Source organism: Sturnira hondurensis, unplaced genomic scaffold (assembly GCF_014824575.4).
Source record: "Sturnira hondurensis isolate 20B ecotype Veracruz unplaced genomic scaffold, ASM1482457v3 Scaffold0023817, whole genome shotgun sequence".
NCBI lineage: Eukaryota > Metazoa > Chordata > Mammalia > Chiroptera > Phyllostomidae > Sturnira > Sturnira hondurensis.
Window position 1 is genome coordinate 9,062,308 of NW_028096448.1, and position 22,104 is coordinate 9,084,411.

The 22,104-nt window shown below is 37.5% G+C and overlaps 1 protein-coding gene and 1 pseudogene across 4 annotated transcripts in view; one reads left to right on the forward strand and one right to left on the reverse strand.

The window, feature by feature from the left end:
- CDKAL1 (CDKAL1 threonylcarbamoyladenosine tRNA methylthiotransferase) overlaps positions 1 to 22,104 on the forward strand; it is a 665,826-nt gene that overhangs the window by 15,726 nt on the left and 627,996 nt on the right. The gene's annotated exons all lie outside the window — the stretch shown is intronic.
- On the reverse strand, positions 7,167 to 7,274 carry LOC118981294 (uncharacterized; annotated as a pseudogene).

Below are 22,104 nucleotides of genomic sequence, written 5' to 3' on the forward strand. Positions count from 1 at the left end.
AGACCTAGGCTTTGTTCTTAAGATAGTTTGATACTGACCAGAGCCCTATCGTCTCGAGGGTTTAATGATTAAGGGAGTGGACATGCCAGGGAGAGGGAGGCAGGTGAGTCAGGGTGCTGGGGGAGGCCAATTTGAATCCAAAGGAAAGAAAGGAGTAAAGGTCATATCAAAGAAATAAAGTTTCTGCACAGTTATAGAACTGAAAAATGGTGTCTTTTGCTTAAACTCGGAACAGTTGTATCATGGATAGATGGTTCCATAATACCATTAAGTTAATGTCAACCTCATGATACCATTAAATTAAACTGACTCTCTAGGTACAGGGACTTTTTAAAGAATATATTTTAATTGCAAACATTTCATACCCTGGCTGGATGGCTAAGTTATTTAGAGTGTCATCCCAAACCCCCCACTCCCCCAAACAAGGGTTGCGGGATCGATCCCAGGTCTGGACACGTATGGCAGGGAACCGGACAGCCAATCAATGTTTTGCGTTCTCCCTTCCTCTCTCTCTAAAATTGATAAGCATATCCTCAGGAGAGGACTAAAAATAAAATAAAACGAAATACAATAAAATGCATATATTCTGTGAGTGTCATCTTCAAGTAAGCACTTGTTTGCAGATTAAACTTTTTTCCTATTAATGCTGACTTGATTAATGAAATCTTTGTATTTTTTTTTGAGATGTTGGTAAATCATTTTTAATGTCCTCATTGGCAGCAAATCTTCGTATCTTGAGAGTACAGTTAGTGTTATAATGGTCACAGGTCATTTGAGGGCAAATCTGATAAATAAACTGTATGATATGATATTGAACAATGTTTTAGTTAAACAAGGCATTTTAGTTTCAAAAACTGTTTATAGCAGTGATTCTTTTACTTTTACAACAGTGAAATGCTTCCCTGCTCTGTTGGCCTTCAGGCTAATAGCTCCTGCTACAAATATGATAACTAAATAGAGAAATTCTGCTTGTGCTTCGAGTTTTTGTGAGAGCAGCCCCTTGCCAGGGGGTGGCCTCCCTCCGGTGGCGGGAAATTTGTACAAAATACTTTATCAAAGACCTCCAGGAGTCTCCAGGCCCCACTCAGATTAGTTGCTGTCAGTGGACAGTCCAAGAGCAAAGGGCTTTAGAAATTTTGTGGGTTTCTTTCTTTTTTTAGAAGATTTTATGTATTTCTAGAGTGAGGGGAAGGGAGGGAGAAAGAGGGAGAGAAACATCAATGTGTAGTTGCCTCTTGCACACCCGCAACCTGGACTTAGTCCAGGCATGTGCCCTGACTGGGAATCGAACCAGCGGCCCCCTGGTTCCCAGGCCAGCATTCAGTCCACTGAGCCACACCAGCCAGGGCTGTGCTTTTCTTTGGATTCCTTGTTGGTTACCAGCTGTCTGTGGCCCCTCCTCCCCCTACATCTTGCTTCACATATCCTTTCTTCCCTTGACATATGTATAGGAGCCTGAATTTTAAACTCTCTGGATGGATTTGAGAATTAGTTCTCCCCTAGGACTTCTGGACTAATAAATCTTGCCTTCAAAACTGATCTGTTGAATAGTGGATTTTCTTTTGAAGCATTGGGCATACAAACCTTGTGACTAACATTTTTTGGATCTCTTCAGAACTTCACAACTCTTGCCCAATTTCAGCAAAGAACTCTTAACCATTGCCTGGCCCACTAAGTGAGGTGTGGTTTCCCAAGGTGACTGCTTAGGAAACAACCCTCTTTTAGATACAGATATGGCAGATTTGTGTTGGGGAGGGATGGAAGGGGGGAGAGAGAGATGTTTACTTTGTAGTCATGTCTGCTTATGAATGAAGATAGCATGTGCTTTTGGTTAGTTGAGAAAAGTTCTTCACAAGGCAATCAACTGAGGTTGTAGTTCATAAACACATGAGAATAAATGCGTGTTAGATATATTTGGGATAAGCTTACCTAAATAGAATAGCGTGTTTAGCTTACCTAAGCTAAACACATGTTCTCCTTTGTTATTTGTTCATGGTTTCAGACAAATCATTTTACAGTTGCTGGGCTGTTACAGTTCTTGATAGTTTCTTTGTGTATTTGTGTATTCTTTATTCATTCAGCAAATGTTCTCTGTGTAGATAGGTGTTACAGGGTATAGTGCTGGGAGGTGTGAAGATGTGGAAATGAACGTGACTTGGGTTCCAGCAGACAAGAAGTTTATTGTTTTTGACAAAGAAAAAGCCCTCAGTTGTATGTTAAATCTTAGAAGTTATTTTAGTAAAAAGTCAGGCTTTCATGTATTCTTTTTTTTTTTCTTTAAATAATACAGGGTAGCAGGGCCTCCTTCATTGAAAGAGCATTTCCAATTTATATTTTAGAAATGCTTGGTGATAATGTCAAATCATATGGTAACATCTTATGTTTGAGTTAAGAAAATTAATACCTCTTTGTGGAAACAAATAAACTCTAGTTTATTGGGTATAGGAGACAGTATTATAATGGAATGCCTGTAGTGTAAGTGTATTTTCTTGACCTGGCCATTTGATTTGAAGTAGTTTTAATTTTTAAGACTGAGGTCAATGAGGTGTATTAGATTGATAACATGGAAGTATTTGTGTAAGGAATGCATTCAAGGACCACACTTGTGGTTAGCAGAATTTTAAGAAGATTAAAGTTACACTTTTGTGTTTGGATTTGGATTTTTGGATATAACACTGCCCATAATTAAAGTATGAGTGCACATAAAGTTTCTTAAATACAACCAGAACAATGCTTGCTTTTATCTCAGTTTTAAGAACTGGTGACCACAACATTGCACATCAATATCTTCAGTTCATTTATAAAAGAAAATATATTAAAATAAGGAATGGATTAATTCTGTGGGAGCATAAATGGCAGTAAATTTGAACTCCTTCAAAGTACAACTGAATGAAAAATGTATGGTGTATTATACTTCTCTAAGGTGACAATGCTTTGTGTAGGCTAGTTCTACATAAAGTCAGGATTTTTGTACACATTTTCAGGGAAGGGCTCTGAATTGGTTAAAAGCTACTGCGTGTTAGGTATTTCCTGTAAATTATTGCAAGTATCAAATGAAATAACTTTGTTGTAAAGTTTCTGCATATTTCAAGACAAGGTGAGGGAGACTGGGAAAGGAAGATACATGACCTCTCCAGTGTTACCCTGATTGCGGTGTGTCACCACAGACTCTGCTTCTTGGCACTATGCTGTGTAGTTTCTCGAAGTTGGTATTTTCAAGCCATTTTGATTAGAAACTTAATATTAATGGCTTAATTTAGAGTAGGTGTTTTTTTTGCTTCCCATCATTTTGAAATTTATTTTTTAGAGGTCATTCATATATGACTTATTAGAAGCCTTTCTTTTTTGAGGGAAGAGAGATTATACGTACCACTGGACTCCATACCTATACCACAGGAGCATGCTTGGTTTATTAGCTTCAGTACTGTTAGGTGTTGGAAGTAAGCTGTTTTGTTATAGAGAGCAGTGTCCGCTGAGAGCTACCTGGTTCATTCCCACTTTCTTAATTCTAAGTGTGTTGTGATCTCCCAGTGGAACATAAATACATCATCATCTTGATTGTATATTCTTTTCTAATCTAATGGAATTCAATGAAAGAATCACCTACTACCTTAGTACAGGGATCTTAGCTTTCCTTCCATGTGTGCCTTTGTAATCTAGTTGTCTTGTTTTTCCACCATCACTGCGACTGTTTATTGATGTGTAGTGTCTTAACAAAGTTTGTACAGTATGTTCAAATTTTGCTAATTTCATGTGGCTTGTATTGTACCTGAAAGTAAAGACAGAACAAAGGCTTTATTAACTTAGGCTTTTAAAAAGCTATTAAAAGTATTCTGGTGTTTATATGTATTAGTAATAAGTATTTATGAGATGTTTAGTTATGTGCTGAGTAGAACATTTTTCTTAAGGTAACCCAGAGTTTTCTTGCAGAAATTCTCTTCTTTCGTAGCCAGAGAGGCTACAAAACCCTTTGAACCTTCATATGCCTTTTATCTGAAGGTTCTGAAGTATATCTGAGTTATAGTGAAAATAAATACTATTCTTATCACTTAACAGTGTCTGTAATACAAGTGGTGACTTGCAGGTTATAAAATTGAATCTTAGCATTTCTAAAGCTCAGACGTTAAACAGAGAAAGATTATATAAAGAGAAACAAAGCCTTATTATATACATTAAAAGAGTAATAATATCTGTTGATCTGTAAAATGTCCTCCTTATTGGGCATTCCAGGCTGATTTTATAAGCCCTTACTGTATATATATATATATCCTATATGTTGGAAAACTATAGCCTTAAGATAATTTATTATTTTTATTTTAATATTTTATTATATTTTTTCGATTATGCTGTTACAGTTGTCCTGATTTTTCCCCAGTCCCTCTTCTACCCAGCACCCCCCCACTCTCAGGCAGTCCCCATATCATTGTTCATGTCCATGGGTCATGTGTATAAGTTCTTTGGCTACTCCATTTCCTATACTGTACTTCACATACTGTACTTTACTGTATTTTGTAACCACCTATTTATATGAATTAATCCCCTCACCTCTTCACCCATTCCAGCACAACCCTCTCCCATCTGGCAACCATCAAAATGCTCTCTGGATCCATGATTCTGCCTCTGTACTTCTTGTTTGCTTAGTTTATTTTTTAGATTCAGTTGTTGATATGTGTTTTTGCCCTTTTATTGTTTATAGTTTTGGTCTTCTTTTTCTTAAGTAAGTCCCTTAAACATTTCATGTAATAATGGTTTGGTGTTGATAAACTCCTTTCGTTTTTTCTTGTCTGGGAAGCTTTTTATCTGCTCTTTAATTCTAAATGATACCTTTGCTAGGTAGAGCAATCGTGGCTGTAGGTCTCTGCTTTTCATGACTATGAGTATTTCTTGCCAATTCCTTCTAGCCTATACAATTTCTTTTGAGAAATCTGCTGACAGTCTTATGGCAACTCCTATATAGGTAACTAACTTCTTTTTTCTTGTTGGTTTTAAGATTCTCTCTTTATTTTTCACCTTTGGCATTTTATTATTTTTTTTAATTTTTATTTATTTTTTAATTTTATTGATTATGCTATTACAGTTGTCCCATTCCCCCCCTTCATTGCCCTCCACCATGCACACCCTCTCCCTCCCACATTCTCCCCCTTTAGTTCATGTCCACGTGTTTTAAGTTCTTTAGCTTTACATTTCCCATACTATTCTTGCCCTTCCCCTATTTATTTTCTACCTTTACTTTATCTGCCCTTCCATTCTAAATGAAAGCTTTGCTGGATAGAGCAATCTTGGATGTAGGTCCTTGCCTTTCATGACTTGGAATACTCCTTTCCAGCCCCTTCTTGCCTGTAAGGTCTCTTTTGAGAAATTAGCTGACAGTGTGATGGGAACTTCTTTGTAGGTGACTGTCCCCTTATCTCTTGCTGCTTCCAGGATCCTCTCCTTCATTTTAGTCTTGGCTAATGTAATTATGTTGTGCCTTGGTGTGTTCCTTCTTGGGTCCAACTTCTTTGGGACTCTCAGAACTTCCTGGATTTCCTGGAAGTCTATTTCCTTTGCCAGACTGGGGAAGTTGTCCTTTATTTGTCCAAATAAGTTTTCCACTTGTTGCTGTTCCTCTTCCCCTTCTGGTACCCCTATGATTCAGATGTTGGAACGTTTAAAGATGTCCTGGAGGTTCCTAAGCCTCTCCTCATTTTTTAAAATTCTTATTTCTTCATTCTGTTCTGGTTGAATGTTTCTTCCTTCTGCTCCACTCCACTGATTTGAGTTCCAGTTTTTTCCCCATCCCTATTGGTTCCCTGTGCATTTCCCTTCATTTCACTTAGCTGTCATTTGTTCATCTAATTTGTGATTGAAATCAACCAGTTCTGTGAGCATCCTGATCACCAGTGCTTTGAACTGTGCATTGGATAGGTTGGCTATCTCTTTGTCGCTTAATTGTATTATTTCTGGAGTTTTGATCTGTTCATCCTTTTCAGCCATGTTTTTTTGTCTTGTCGCGCCCAGTAAGTATGAGGGGTGGAGCCTTAGGTGTTTACCAGGGCAGGGCAACCCAGTCACTGGGTTGTGATGCTGTATGTGGGGGCAGCATCCCAGAGGGAACAGTGGGGCTGTTCTGCTCTCTGTTGGACCTCAGTTCCTTCCACTGCTTTCCCCAAGCAAAATGGGCCTTTCTAGTGCTGATTCCTGTGTGGGTGGGCTTTTGTGCATTCTCGGACCCTGTGGGTCTCTCCAGCAAACTCCTGTGAGGCTGGGAGTCTCACCCTGTGCCTTAACCCCCACAGGTATTTTCAACCAGTGTTTTGAGGCTTTATTTCTCGTCATTAGGACCCTGGGTTGTATGATCTGTTTCACTCCCCAGTTACCTGAGTGAGAATGTGGTACTACTACCTGGTCAGCTAGCCACCTTGCACACGGTGCCCTGCTTCTCAATCGCCCCCTCTCTGGGTCTGCCCGTTGCCACCTCATGCCTGAGGTCTGCCACCCACTGTCTGGGCACCCAGGGTCTGCTCAGTGTCGTCTTGTGCGCCCAGGGTGCCTTGTGTGCCTGGTGTCATCGCTTCTAGTGCTGTGACCTCTCTCTGCTCGGCCGTCCAACTCTTCCCCATGTACTGGTCTGGATGAATGTGTCTATTTCAGCTCTTTGTCTGTCTGACTTCCATACTCTTCAATTTTCTGTCAGTTCTGGTTGTTATTTTGTTTCTAAATTTTTGTTCTTATTTTTGTTGTGTGAGGAGGCACAGCGTGTTTATCTACACATCCATCTTGGCTTAAGTCTGACCTTTGGCCTTTTAAAGGTGATATGTATTACAGTGGGTCTCTTTGCATCCATCTTGTTTGGGACTCTCTGTGCTTCCTGGACTTGCATGTCTATTTCCTTCACCAAATTGGGGAATTGTTTTTTCACTATTCTTTCAAATAGATTTTTCATTTCTTGTTCTTTCTCCTCTTCTGGCACCCGTATGTGTGAATGTTGGACCTCTTGAAGTTGTCCCAGAGACTGGTTGTACTGTCCTCATTTTTTTTTCTTTTTATACTTGGCTTCATCCACTCTGCTGTTCTTTGCTTGTAAATTGTTCTTTACTTCAGGTAGTGTATCCTTTTTTTCTGACTAGATCTTTTGTGTGCTGCTGTGGTCCTGAGTTCCTTGAGCATCCTTTTTTAAAAAAAATAATGTTCCTTCTTGTATGTATCAAAACTCATACCAGACAATGAGTTCTGGGTTTCAAAAGAGGATTTATTTTCTGCACCTGTACTTGAGCATCCTTATAACTAGTGTTTTGAACTCTGCATCTGACAGATTGCTTATCTCCATTTCATTTAGCTCTTTTTCTGGAGTTTTATTCTTTCTTTTGGGCCATGTTTCTTTGTCTCCTCATTTTGCCTGCCTCCCTGTTTGTTTCTATGTAATAGGTAGAGCTCCTTTGACTGTGGCCTAATGAAGTAGGTGTCCTGTAGGGTCTAGTGACATCGCCTCCTCTATCACTCAAGCTGGGTATTCGAGGTGCACCTTCTGTGTGGGCTGAGTACACCCTCTTCTTGTAGTTGAGCCTTGGATGCTGTTGGCAAGTTAATGGGAGGGATTTACCCAGGCCATTCACCTGCAAGGATTGGGTGGGTGGTGACCCTGACCACCAACCACTACCCTCCATGGAGGATCTGCTGTGCAGGGGCAGGTGCTCCTGATGTGGTCTGTAGCTGTCTATTAGGTACACTGGCCCTGGGGTTTCCTGGGTGGTGAAGGCCAAGGTCAGCCCCCATTTGTGTTTTGCCCTGGGCCACCCCACTTGAGCTGTAAAGTGATGTGAAATGGTTGCTACTTGTGCTGGGCTTAGAGATTCCCAAGTAAAGCCAAGCTGTGAATCTGGCCTACTACTGCTAGTGCCAGGCCTGGGGCTCACTGAGGCCAGCTGTTGCTTGTTTGAGAGGATTTAGGAAGTTGTGAAGCGTGAGCCAAGATCAGCCATTCATATAGAAAAGCAGCTTGGGTGGGCCAGTTAGTTGGGTGGGGTGGCATCTCTGGGGATCTCCGAGGTGGGTCAAACAGTGTTAGCCAGGTTGATGGAGTTTCGGATAGGGCACTTATGGCTCTGTGGGGGTGGGTTTAGGAAAGGGACAACGGCCTTTGTTCAAATTGATTGCAGACACTTCAGTTCCTCCATATATACTATTGATGTCTTTCAAGCTACTACCCTAGTGCTGGACCTCATATAGAGGTAATGTGAGCAGTTGAGTGTGTACGTGGGTTCTTTAAGAGGAAGTGTTTCAGGCTCTAGCCGTTTCTTTTGCTGACTCAAACCCCACTTTTTTTGCAGCCAGAAGTTGTGGGGACTTATATTCCTGGCACTGGATCCCTGGGCTGGGGTCCTTGTGTGGGACTGGGACTCCTCACGCCCCAGGTATTCCTTCCTAATTTTTATCTACCAATGTAGGTGTGGGAGCAACTCATTCTGTGTCTGTGCCCCTCCTACCAGCCTGGATGGATGTGATTAATTCCATAGTTGTCAGACTTCCATTCAACTCGATTTCTCAGTGTTTTGAGTGATGGTTGTCTATTTCAGTTATTTTGATGTGGTTGTATGAAGAGGCAAGAGCCATGTCTGCTTATGCCACTATCTTGACTGGAAGTTGTCTTAAGATGTTAATTTAAAAGTATTGCTTAACTTGCCAGTAATTCACTTTCACCTTTTCTTCCTGGTTACTGTGGAAATATTTTTATGAGTTTATTTGGCTGAACTAATATTTTTATTAGTTTATTTGCCTTCACAAGTCTTAATGTTTTTCTAGTGATTTTGCCACTGTTATTTTACATAGAAATTTGAGAATTTTATTAAAAGCTGGGTTTGTGTGAGGATCTGACAGCATAATTTTCATGGTGTGTCTTCCAAAAAAAGTGTGGCAGGGAGGACAGCTGTTACTGGGTTACTGAGCTGTGTTCCTTCTGTCATGTCTTTCTAAGAGACTCAACTTTCAAGAACATAAGTGTGAAAGAGGTTCAGTAGCTTCCCTACCTTTTATCTCCACAGACAACAAAAGCAGAACAACTACTATAGAATTTGGTGAGAGAATAATTTGGAGTTATAAATGTAATAGTTAGTACATTGCATGCAGTGTGTATGTAAACAAATGGGCCAGAATAGTAAGTGTATAAACCAGACAGTTTTTCTTTGACCAGACCTTGTGTTTTAGGTAGATGCAGTACTAGGAATTATGGAATGAATGGTTAGTCTGAGCTGGGAAAAATTATAAGCTCATGAGGAGTTGAGTTAAAACTTGCTGTTCACACCACATTTCCCTTTTGTCTAAGGAAGTAGATAGGGAACGGTGACAAGTAAAGGATGCATTGGCTTAAGTTGTAGAAGATGAGCAGCAATTTAAAGGGGTAAAATATAAGTTTTAAAGTGGATATTGCAGAGGACAGACATGATTTCTTAAAACCAGACAAATGAAATTCACTATAAGAGAATTAATTAGTGTACGTGTGTATGTGTGTGCAGATGAAGCACTCCATCATTTGGAAGGATGTGGACAAATGTAACTGAAAACCATTTATATATAATTGTATCTTTTTTTAAAAAATATTTTATTTATTTATCTTTAGAGGAGAAGGGAAGGAGAGAAGGAGAGAAACATCAATGTATGGTTGCCTCTTGTGCGTCCCCTGCTGGGAACTGGCCTGCAACCCAGTCATGTGCCCTGACTGGGAATCGAACCGTGATCGTGTGGTTCACAGGCCCGTGCTCAATCCACTGAGTTACGCCAGCCAGGGCTATAATTGTATCTTAAAAATGCTTCAGTTTGGAAGGCCACTGATGCATATAATTGATTACCACATGTTGTGCATTATTTTCTGGAAAACTATTGGTTTGTCACCTGAAAATGGAGCTGAATATGTGTATTTGTTAAGGAGAGCATTGTGGTAGAGATGCTGGGTAGCTTTTTTGCCATATTGTGATCAATGTTTTTTTCTGTATGTTAAAAAAATTTAAACAACTTTGTTGAAGTAAAAATTTATCATGAAACTTAGTCCTATTTACGTGTATCACTTTATAAGGAGGCTGTCTTTATTTTAAAATGAGTTCAGGGGAATTTCATTTGAAAAGGGGATGGGTTTACAGGAACAAGTATAAAGAACACATGGACAAAAACTGGGGGCGGGGGTGGAAATGGGAGGGAGGTGGGGAGCACAGGGGGGTGGGCTGGGATGGGAGTAAAAGACAGAAAACTGTATTTGAACAACAATTAAAATAAAATTAAAAAAAATGAGTTCAAGATGACTGAGAAACGGGGAAAAGTTACTTTTATTACATAAGGAATTATATGCTTTATAATAAAAAAATGAAAAAAACTTCAAGTTCCAAAAATGTAAATTAAAAATGCTAAAATTTTTATTTAAATTTTGCAATGTTTTAGTGGAATGTAACATTTCAGAAAGGTGTTTTAATATGTTTTAAAAGGTTGTGAGGACTCTTTATTAATGTGATATAAAATAGAATGCCTGATGACTTTTTGATCTCTACATTCTGGGTTTTTTTCCTACTTTAAATAGAGTAAGGAAATTTACAGTTTCTGTTATTTTTCATTGTTTTGGTCCAGGAATCTCCTCTTATCATGAGATGAAGCACAAAACTACACCTGTGGACTAACACTCACTGATTTTGCTTTTGTACTAAATTTTATACCAATTAGGTTGTGTCAACTTTTCAAAAAATCTCAAACATTATTTTTTTTATGTTTGAGAGCAAACTTGCATGGTTGATCACAATCTTTACTTACGAGGATCCTGGCTCCTGGGGTCTGTGGTGTTGTGGATGAGATGAGACAAATTCACATGGACTTCCGAGTCCTGTGGAGGAAAAGGGACAGTGCAGCTTCTCTCTCAAGGGGAGAATGACTCAGAGTGCATCGGCCACTCTCTCAAGAGGAGAGCGCCTTGACCCTTGCCTTCACAGGCTTTTATTTGGTTCAATTTGCACAGCAATACAAGATGTATATGTAAAGCTCATAAATCATTGTCAGGCAAAAATGATTAAACAATAGATAACATTCAGAGAACTGTGAGGGCTTATTCTGAGTCAGGGTCAGATAGTTAAAAGGCCATAAAACTTTGGGGAACAAACTCACTTCCTGCTTGGACCCCTATTATTTAAATTGAGAGTATTAGTAAAGTAGGTTTCATAGTATTTTATGCATTTTTTTCTTAGGCCTGATCACCCTAGGGAACCTGCCCTTTCCAGTACAGGGCTGCACCTACCTCCAGCATTGTTTCAGGCTTAAGGCATTGTTTCAGGTGTAAGTCAGGCAGAGGAAGTAAGGCAGCCAAGAGATTAGGAGACTTCTTGCAGACAGAATGAGGACTCAGGCTAGGTCAAAGTCGAGGGACCAGGGTCCATTACCCTTTTTTTCTATAGCCCATCAAGTCCTTCTCTGAGGGCCCCTTCACAACTGTGTTTGTCTTAGGTCGTCCCTCGTTTGAGGAATCTTATCTGTCATTGGCTAACCAGTTATCTGCCCTGGGCCAAGCAGGGTGAAGAGAAAGGGGCAGAAGTAGTGCCCCTACAAGGAAGATAAACTTTGTCTCCTAAGTGGCTTATGGCCCCCAGGTCCTTTACTCAGCCTTAGCCGCTGGGGATTACAGCTTCTGAAACCAGGCAGGGAAGTTCCCAACACTTTAAAAATAAAAACACATAAACATATAGACACATAAACACATAGTTCCCAACATATAAAAAATATGTTAGCTGATTTTATGGAGAGAAAGGGGGAGAAAGAGAAACATTGATGTGAGAGAGAAACACCATTTTGTTGCCTCCCATATGTGCTCCAACCCGGGATCAACCCTGAAACCTTTTGGTTTACTGGGCAATATTCAACAGCTGAGCCACATGGCCAGGGCTAGAATCTTATTAACCTTTTAAAGAGATAAAGAGAAAATCTGGTTCACTCTTGTGAATTCTAAAATAGTATTGTTCCAGGTCCTGATTTTTTTAAAATTATTTTTTATTTATTTTTATTTTTACTTTTTAAAAATATTTATTTATTTATCTTTAGAGGGGGAGGGAAGGAGAGAGGAAGAGAAACATCAATGTATGGTTGCTTCTCGTGCATCCCCTGCTGGGAACTGGCCCCTGCCAGGAACTGACCTGCAACCCAGGCATGTGCCCTGACTGGGAATCGAACCGTGATCGTCTGGTTCGCAGGCCCACGCTCAATCCACTGAGCTAAACCAGCCAGGGCTCAAGTCCTGATTTTTTTTTTAGTGTGATATTATGTTCAAAGTGAATGCCCTGTAATAGATAATAACTTTCACTGTCATTAAATTATTTCGATTAAAAAATTTAAACTCTTTTTTGCAATTTTCTCACTAGTAGATTGGGAAAAGTTTATTTTTTTAATTGTCTGTCCTTGGGAATTTGTTTATTTTACATTCTGTTCCACTCTGGCCTAACCTTTCTGGTCACTTAAACTTCTTGTTTGCATTTCTTGTAGCATGTTAGTAGTAATTTAGTTTTATTAATTTTTGTCAGTAAACTACTGTGGGGTGCTAAAATTGTGTTACAGTGGTGAGTCCTTGGCCCTGCCTGGGTAGCTGGCTCAGTTGGTAAGGGCATTGTCCTGGTATGCCAAGGTTGTGGTTTTCGATCCCCAGTTAGGGCACATACAAGAATCAATCAGCAATTAAAAAAAGAGAATCAATCAATGAATGCATAAACAAGTGGAACAAAAAATTGAAGTTTCGCTCTCTCTTCTTGCTCCTCTTGTCCTCTCCCCCACCTTCCCCTCTCTTAAAAAAAAAGATGATAAGTCTTTTCAAAATTGCTGGCATTCTGTTATTAAACCACTAAAAGTATTTTCTAGAATTTTGATGTGACAAATCAACATCGACCTTTAGATTTTTAGAAAGTTGACATTTGCTTAATTGCTTAATGACTGAAATTATACTTTGAGATGTTATAAAACAGTTTTGGGGGGATAATTCATTTAGAAATAACCTGTTTAAATTAAAATTTTCTTTCATTCTTTTTTTTTTTTTTAAGAAAGTAAGCATTTATATGGGAGAAGTGTTTGTTCAGGTCCTCTGCCCATTTTTAAATTGAGTTGTTTGATTGGTGTTGAATTTTGTAAGTTCTTTATATTTCTGGATATTAACTCCTTGTCAAAACTGTTGTTTGCAAGTATCTTCCACCATTTGTTTTGTTGGTGGTTCTTTTGCGGTGCAGAAGCTTTTTAGTTTGATACAGTCCCATTAACTTATTTTTGCCTTTTACTTCCCTTGCCTTTGGGGTCAAATTTATAAAATCTTTAAGACCAAGGTATACAAGTTTAGTACTTATGTTTTCTTCTAGGTAATTTATTGTTTCAGATCTTATATTTAGGTCTTTGATCCATTTTGCATTAATTTTTTTACATGGGGACAAACGATAATTGGATAAAGAAGATATGGTACATATATACAATGGAATAGTACTTAGCCATAAGAAAAGATGAAATACTGTCATTTGCAACAACATGGATGGACCTTGAGAATATTATGCTGAGTGAAATAAGTCAGTCAGAAAAAGCCAGCAACCATAGATTTCACTCATATGTGGGATATCAAATTGAAACTCATAGACACAAGTAACAGTATGGTGGTTACCAGAGAGGTGAGGGTTACCAGAGAGGCGAGGGGGTAATAAGAGGTAAATGGGCCAAATGTGAGGTGATAGAAGATGATTTGACTTTTGGCGGTGGCACACAATTCAATACACAGATCGTGTGTCATGGAAATCTACACTTGAAGCCTATGTAACAATATTAACCATTGTCACCCCAATAAATTTAATTAAAAAAGAAAATAACCAGGTGATAAATTACCATGAAAGTTTCACTTTTTTTTGCATTGTCATATTTGATATTGGGGATAAACACTTTTTCAAGATGATGACACATTGACTATGTAAAATAGTGTTGGTTGTTTTTGGTCTTAATTTAAAATTTTAGTGGGTTTGGGTGAAAGAACTGATGTATTTGTTAGCTTATGGACGATAGATGGCAGTATTTTATTACTGGATCACTGCAGCTGTAATGTACATGAATAGCGAATTTCATGGTACAAATAGTCTTCTGATAAAATTATTTGAAGTCATTAAATTAGTTAACATTTGTCTTTTTTTGATTTACTGCTTTTGAAACTTTTTACTGGCATTTACACAAGAATTGCACAAATAGACCTTTTCAAAGGCAGCCTGGTCCTGTGTGGACACTGGTCCAGCCCACAGTGTATGTGCTGGAGACCAGATGTGATGTAATGTGGTCATAGACTCACTACTAGATATCTTTGTGGCCCTGTTGCCCTGGAGGTGCTTGTCCTAGAATGTGGGCATTTGTCCTCTCACCAGTAGGCGCTGACTGAGGTGGGAGTTTTTGACTCGAAGGACAAATCTTTGTTACCTTTACCATTACATAGCTTTCACACTTAAGTGGAAACTAATCTTTTTATAAAATGCAACTTGAATTGCTTGTTAATCCTCAGGTCTGTTAACATATGTTAAGGTTAAAGAGGCTTAATATTAAAAGAAAATGGAGTAACCTGCAGCCCTCAATACTACACTCGTTTTCACTTTACCAACATGAGTTGTAGTTAATTTAAGGGGAGCTGATTTGAATGTCCAGGCATTTTCAGAGACTTTCCTTTTGGTTCTTTCTTCAGTGTAGCTTGATGATTCTCAGACTTAAGGATTTCTAAGAATTTCTGTACAGTGTTAGATACACAGATTCATGTACGTCATATATGTAGGTGATTTAAATGCCTTTCTTGAGGTAATTGTGATGATACATCAGATCACCTAATCTGATTATTGTAGATCCTAACTCCTTGTATACACGGCCACTCCGCACGCAGTGCTGCCGTGCACCTTATTTCCCCTGACTTAGAGACACAGAGGGAGAGGTCTCCTAGCCAGTTCCCGTCTTAGAGCAAGTTGTGTGTTTTACATGACCTTCTTCATGTATGTGAACTTCTGCCTTAGTCATCTTTACCTTTGGTATCTCACTGTAGTCAGCTGTAAATATTAAACTTGACTATAAACCCAGCTATTGTATTAGCTATGTGACTTGGGCAAATGACAATATTTCTGTGCTTCAGTATCCTCATTTACTTAATGACGATGACAGTAGTAGTACTTTCTAAAGATTAAACGTTAGTGCATGTAAAGTGTTCAGTGTGTGTTTGTTATTATCATTGTCATTAATCATAGTACCTGGCACAAAATAGGAATTGTTTTTTTTTGTATGTCTGCATTAGTGAAGTAAAATTAATTTTTTGATTATAATGTCTTGAAGTAACTTTATTTTCTTTATAGCAGAATTAAAGTATATTTTAAAGGTTAAGTAAGTGTGGTGTGTGTGGCTGTGCATGTGTGAATCCCCTGAGTTTTTCAGTACAATCCCATTTATGTGGCTGTCAAGTCCAGACTTGATAGTCTTGGTGTGTATTGGATAAGATCCTCATACTATCACTTTCCCTGACATGGGCACCACACATTATATTGAATCAGAAACCTAATTTAATCCATTCTTATTAAATTGGAAGAAGTAATTGCTTTCAATTTAATGGGATTGAATTTGGTATTAGAAATTTTGATGTCCCTTCAAACTTAATAAAATTTGGTTAAATAATTTTTCCATGTATTTGTATGTGTGCCTGTGTACTTGTAGAAAGAAGCGATCTTGGGATATGACTTGTATTCAGACATTGGACTATTTGCAACAGTGGCTAAGGGAGCACAGCATAAGGGTGGCAGTGAGAATGGCACTTCTTTTTTTTATATCTACTCAGGGAATAAAGCAGAGAAAAATAAAACGAAGGGCCTTCAAAATGGGATTTTTCATTCATTCAGAAACAGGGGAAGGAAATTGTCTCTAGAGAAGATCTGGAATGTTTATTCTTGAGGGTGAGCATCCCGCTCTGGTAATGATGAAGGAGCTGTAGGTGAAACAAAATTCCTTCAAAAAGATCTTAGCATTATGTTCAGTCTTTCCCACTGTATCACTTTTTAGAAATAACTAAGTTTACCAGTTTTCTTGTCTTGTACTGTGCTTTTTCTTGAATATGTAATGAACAAGAGGTGAGAATAATTAATGACCTAAATACATTTCTGAGTTAATGTCTAATTATTGTATTTGATCATGGAGTTCTGTTTCGCGGTTGTAGTTCCGTGGCCCATCCCTCTGGCTTGCTGCTTGCTTTCACTCCTAATGTTTTCAGTAACCCTGTTAGCTACCATCATATTTGCTGTTGTCTTCTTTCCTCTTTTTAATTGCATTGCTACGTAACTTAAGATGGAATCATTACTTTTTTTAATGTGGTTTTGGAATGTGGTATATAAAGAACTACTTAATGACTGCAATTTGAGTGCAATTTATAGCAACAAGTGACCCAAAGATAAAGATAGACCATTGAGATGTTTTCTTTTTTTTTCCACTTGGAGCTGAATTGTAAGCTAGCTTATGAAAATAAAGGAACTGTGAGGATATTCTAGAATAAATATATTACGTTCTAATAAAACCATTCAGGAAATCACTGAAAGATGTAAAAGTGAAGGACCCTAAAAATGGTATACAGACATTTAAATATAAGATCAAATTTAAGCCAAAGAAGCTGAAGGGGGAGAGCATTTGATGTTTATCACTTTTGTCTCATTTGTTGCAGGTGTATATCCTCTTACTTAGATATGTCACAAGTCACGTGTAAGCCATAGCAAGGGTTGTTTTTCCTGGAATAAAGGAGAGAAGCCTGTGTAGTTTTAAATGCAGAGATTTGTTTTTTCTATTAGCATAGAGATAGAAAGAATAAGGTATTAGGTTTTCTTATAAGGTATTCTTATAAGGTATAAGAATAAGGTATTCTTATTAGAAAGAGTAAGAGTTTTTGCATTAGTGAAATGTAAACAGATATGTCAGTGTAGTGAGTGTGTAGTCTTTATGTAATAATTTAAACATAAATGTTTCCTTGCAAATGTATGCAAAGTACATTGTAAAAACAATAAAATTATTGTGTAAAATTTTATGTAACAGAAGTGTGTGCATTACTTGTAACATAGGTTAATTATGGGATTTGACTCATTATACAGTGGTTAAGGAGATAATGTTGGAATTTAAAAAGTAGCAATTTTGAATCTGTAATGGCTCAACCATTCTTAATTGAGGGATTTTTGGATCAGTCATTAAAATTTTCTAAGACTCTGTTTTTATTGAAATGAAATGATGCTCTCCCAACGTCAGAAATGAAATGAAAGCATATAAATATGAAGTAATAGTTTAGTTCTTGAAAAAAATTTATAAATTTAAAATAAATGCCTCATTTACTTATTACGCTTTAATGCTATTAAATTGTAAGCTGATGGTTTTTGAATTCCTTGCTTTACTTTCTTTCCTGTTACATTCAAGATATTTTTGTTCCATTTAGGAGCATAGCTCCTAACTACACCAAAAGGTGGCACTGTTTATCTAGGTTTACTTAGGCTTTTTGATGAAAAAATGTGTTAGATGTTTTATCTGCAAATGTATTAAATTGAAGTTATATATTTTACATTTAATTTTCTGTTTTATAAATGGATCTTTAATTCATATAAGGTTTACTAGGACCAGGTTTCATTTTTATTTTGAAATGGCTTGGAATTTCAGATATTTAACAACCATTTTCTAGACATAAACTCCTGTATAATTCAGTATAATTAATGATAAAACCTTGTATTAATGTGACAGCCAATGTTTCATGGAAAACATAGTTGCTTTTGTGTAGCAAAAACCATTAATTTTTTTAAGTCTTTAAAAACAATCCAGTGATTAAAATATAGCAGCCATAAATAAATTATTTGTGTGGCTTTTAGGTCATACCACATAGGTTTAATCTATTCCAGAGTGTTATTTTATGTTAAAAGACCTTTGAAAATTTAGCAGAATCTTTCATTGTTTGATTTCCCTAATGGCAGTGGTATGTTGAAAGAAAATCTGAGTTCTATGGATAGCTTCTCTAGGTGAGAAATACCAAAGTTAAATAATGTGAATTTGACTCGAAGTGAGGATAATTCATATTGCAGGGTGTGGTGAGTCCACTTCCCATACAGTGGCGTGAAAACCTGGTTTTTCATTCACCGAGTATGTTACATCCCAGGTGGTTTATCGCCCAAGCAGGATAATACAAGTAGATTATTTTTATGTTAAATTAAAACTATCTAGAGTTGTTTTTCAACACAAGCAGAATTTGCCAGTGATTTTTACTGGAAGTGGAAAAGCACAAAATGCTTCTCTTACTAATATAAATTCTTGACTCTTATTTTGTGGGTGTCTTAAGATAATTTCAAGTGTGTTTCCACAGTTTCAATTCAACAATAACTTGTGTGTTTCTGTTTTTGTTCTTTAAATACCACTTTTAAGGTACTAATCCTTAGAAATAGTTTACATCTTTTTCCATTAAACATTCATCTTCATAACTCTGAAGTGACTGCCTGTTACTAAATGTATGCAGTTGGGGGGAAGTTAGACACTTGGGAGTTAGAAGTTTGTTTTTTGATAACGTCATTGTGTTATGTACTTATATTTCAGTGTTCACTCTTGTTGCCTTTGTTGATGTTAGTAATATGATATGTATGTGATTTGTGTTAATTGTTTAAAATGCATAATTAAAAGAGTATTTGATTTTTCAGCAACTGTTTCAGTAGCTAAAGACTATTATTTAGACTTTTTTCGCCAGCATTTGTTTTGTTCTGTGAGCTATAAATAGTGTGAAATATAGAAGGAATGTATTGTGACACTTTAATACTTTGGAGCCCATACCATTAGGAAAGTCTTACTGTAGAGATTAAGAAACAGTGTTTTAATTATTTAGAAAGTGATTTGTCATTTCACATATTCTTTTTTTGTAGATGTAAATTTTTATGGCTATGGTAAATAAGAAAGATTTATTTTCATAAATGACTTTGCATTTTCAGTTTTGTTTTAAGGATATGATAAACAAAAATACACTCAAAATGACTTTAGAAATATGTTTCTGGACAGTAAACAGTGAAAGATAGCTAAAGTGTCATGAAAATGCTTTTGTCAGGTGTGCCCCCTCCCGCCAACCCACCAACCCACCAACCCAGGCTTTCCATAATTTCAGATTTGCCTGTCTGGGTAGAAGCTGAACTAGTCAAATGTGCTATTATACAAGCAGTATTTTTTTCTCCAAATAATACTTGTGATTAAAAGAAATCCATCAAACAGCATTATACATTTGTTATGAAAAAAAGATCTATCATGTAAGCTCCATTTGGGGCTCCTTTGGATCCTTATAATAATGTATTAATTCATGCTGATGATCTTACCTCATGACCCTTCCATGTGGCCTAGCTACGTTAATCTGTTATGGTCTTTTAATTTCCGTCATCTGGATTGGTTGAATATTCTTGTTACTCCATAGTACCACCTAATAGTCTGTGTTAAAGACTGGAAAAGAAGAAAAAGTGTATTTCAGAATCACTTTCTTTCAGCATGTGTTAATAACAGAAGAAATTATAAAATACATGTCATTTTAAAAATACTGTTACATCTGAGCATTCATTGAAAATAGTTAAGTCCTCTAAGTACTGTCAGCTTTCATTTATTTTTTAAATATCTTTTATTGATTATGCCATTACAGTTGTCCTATTTCCCCCCTTCATTCCCCTCCACACCCCTCCCCCTTCTTTAGTTCATGTCCCTGTGTCACATGTTCTTTAGATTCTACATTTTCCACACTACTCTTGCTCTCCCCCCTGTCTATTTTCTCCCCATCGTCTATGCTACTTATTCTTTACCTTCTCCCCCCTTCTCTTCCTCCCACTGCCTTGCTGCTAACCCTCCATGTGATCTCCATTTCTGTGGCTCCGCTCCTGATCTAGCTGTCCACTTAGTTTACTTTTGTTTTAGGTGTGGTTGTTAGTAACTGTGAGTTTGCTGTCCTTTCACTGTTCATATTTTTCATCATCTTTTTCTTAGATAAGTCCCTTTAAGATTTCATATAATAAGGGCTTGGTGATGAGGAACTCCTTGAACTTGACCTTATCTGAGAAGCACTTTATCTGCTCTTCCATTCTAAATGAAAGTTTTGCAGGATAGAGCAATGTTGGGTGTAGGTCCTTGCCTTTCATAACTTGGAATACTTCTTCCCAGCCCCTTCTTGTCTGCAGGTCTCTTTTGAGAAATCAGCTGTTAGTCTGATGGGAACTCCTGTGTAGGTAACTATCTCCTTTTGTCTGGCTGCTTCTAGAATTCTCTCCTTCATTTAAATCTTGGGTAATGTAATTATGATGTGCCTTGGTGTGTTCCTCCTTGGGTCTAACTTCTTTGGGACTCTCTGAGCTTCCTGGACTTCCTGGAAGTCTATTTCCTTTGCCAGACTGGGGAAGTTGTCCTTTATTATTTGTTCAAATAAGTTTTCCACTTGTTGCTGTTCCTCTTCCGCTTCTGGTACCCCTATAATTCAGATGTTGGAATGTTTAAAGGTTCCAAAGCCACTTCTCATTTTTTTGAATTCTTGTCTCTTCATTCTTTTCTGGTTGGATGTTTCTTCCTTCCTTCTGGTCCACTCCATTGATTTGAGTCCTAGTTTTGTTTCCATTCCTATTGGTTTCATGTGCATTTTCCTTAATTTTACTTAATGTAGCCTTCATTTGTTCATCTAATTTGCAACTAAAATCAACCAGTTCTGTGAGCATCCTGATCACCAGTGGTTTGAATTGTGCATCTGATAGGTTGGCTATCTCTTTGTCACTTAGAAGTATTGGCTTTGGGGCTTTGAACTGTTCTGCGTGAGCCATAATGTTTTGGTCTCTTTGTGCCTGTTACATGTGAGGGGCAGAGCCTTAGGTATTCACTGGGGTGGGTCAGTCCAATCGCTGGGTTGTGACTGGGGATGGGGTCAGAGAAGGAGAAATGGTGTTTGTTCCACTCTCTCTTGGATTTTGGTCCTTTCCACCACTTCCCACAAGCAAATTGGGCTCTTCTGGTGCTGGTTCCTGGGTACGTGGGATTGTGTGCATTGTAGGACCCTGTGGGTCTCTCCAATGAACTCTCCTGTGAGGCTCGGAGCCTCTCCCGGCATCTCAACCTTGAAAGTTTTTTCAGTCGGTGTTTTAGGTTTTATTTCCCGGTGCTGGCACCCTGCATTGCGTGGTCTGTCTCACTGTCTGTTTTTTCACCTGGTTTATTGGTCTGGATGAATGATTCGTTGTTGTCAGACTTCTGAACAGTTCAATTTTCTGTCTGTTTTGGTTGTGTTTTTGTTTCTAAATCTTTGTTGTCATTAAATTTGGTTGTGTGAAGAGGTACAGTTTTTCCACCTACGCCTCCATCTTGGCTGGATGTACTGTCTCCTTTTAATTAGAAAAGAGAGTTGGGTCATTGGTTTTATCAAGCAAGGTCTTACTAACATCTTTTTTTGATTTTTAAAAATGTCAGTGAGAAAGTATCACTAGAATGATGGGTGCATGTAATGGGCAGCTTTTTAGAGCCAACCATTTTATTATACCCATTTTTCTAATTCCTGAATTTTGAGGGTTATATGTCTAAAAATCCTTTTGGTGAGAGAATACTGTATCTGGTTAAGAATTTCAAGACCATATGGTAAAACAGGGTAAGGATCACCAAAGCCTAAAACATATGGGAGAACTAAAGTATTTACAAAAATTGTTAAATGAAAATGTCATAGAAGGAAAGTAATTTATATGGCTTAAATATAATTAATTCATTTATTCTTCATCCACAGAAACTTCTTATAAATTATTTCTGTTTTCTCAGAAAGTATTTGTATTAGGTGGGATTTTCTCCCCTTTTTATATTTAGCTTTTCATTTGAAAGTATAACATTTCTTTACCTTTGCCTTGAAGTGATTGTCTCCTGTTGTTGGGTCTCAGCTGGATCCGAGATACTGATCAACTCAAATTCTGAAAAATTTGGGGTAATTTTTAAATTAGCATACTCAGTATAATTGAATAACCTATGACTCATCTTTAAAATGGGTTACACCATTGTGAAAATTAATAAATGGTTGATGGGTGTTAGCTGTTATTATATTAAATATTAATAAAGAATATTCCCTGTTACATA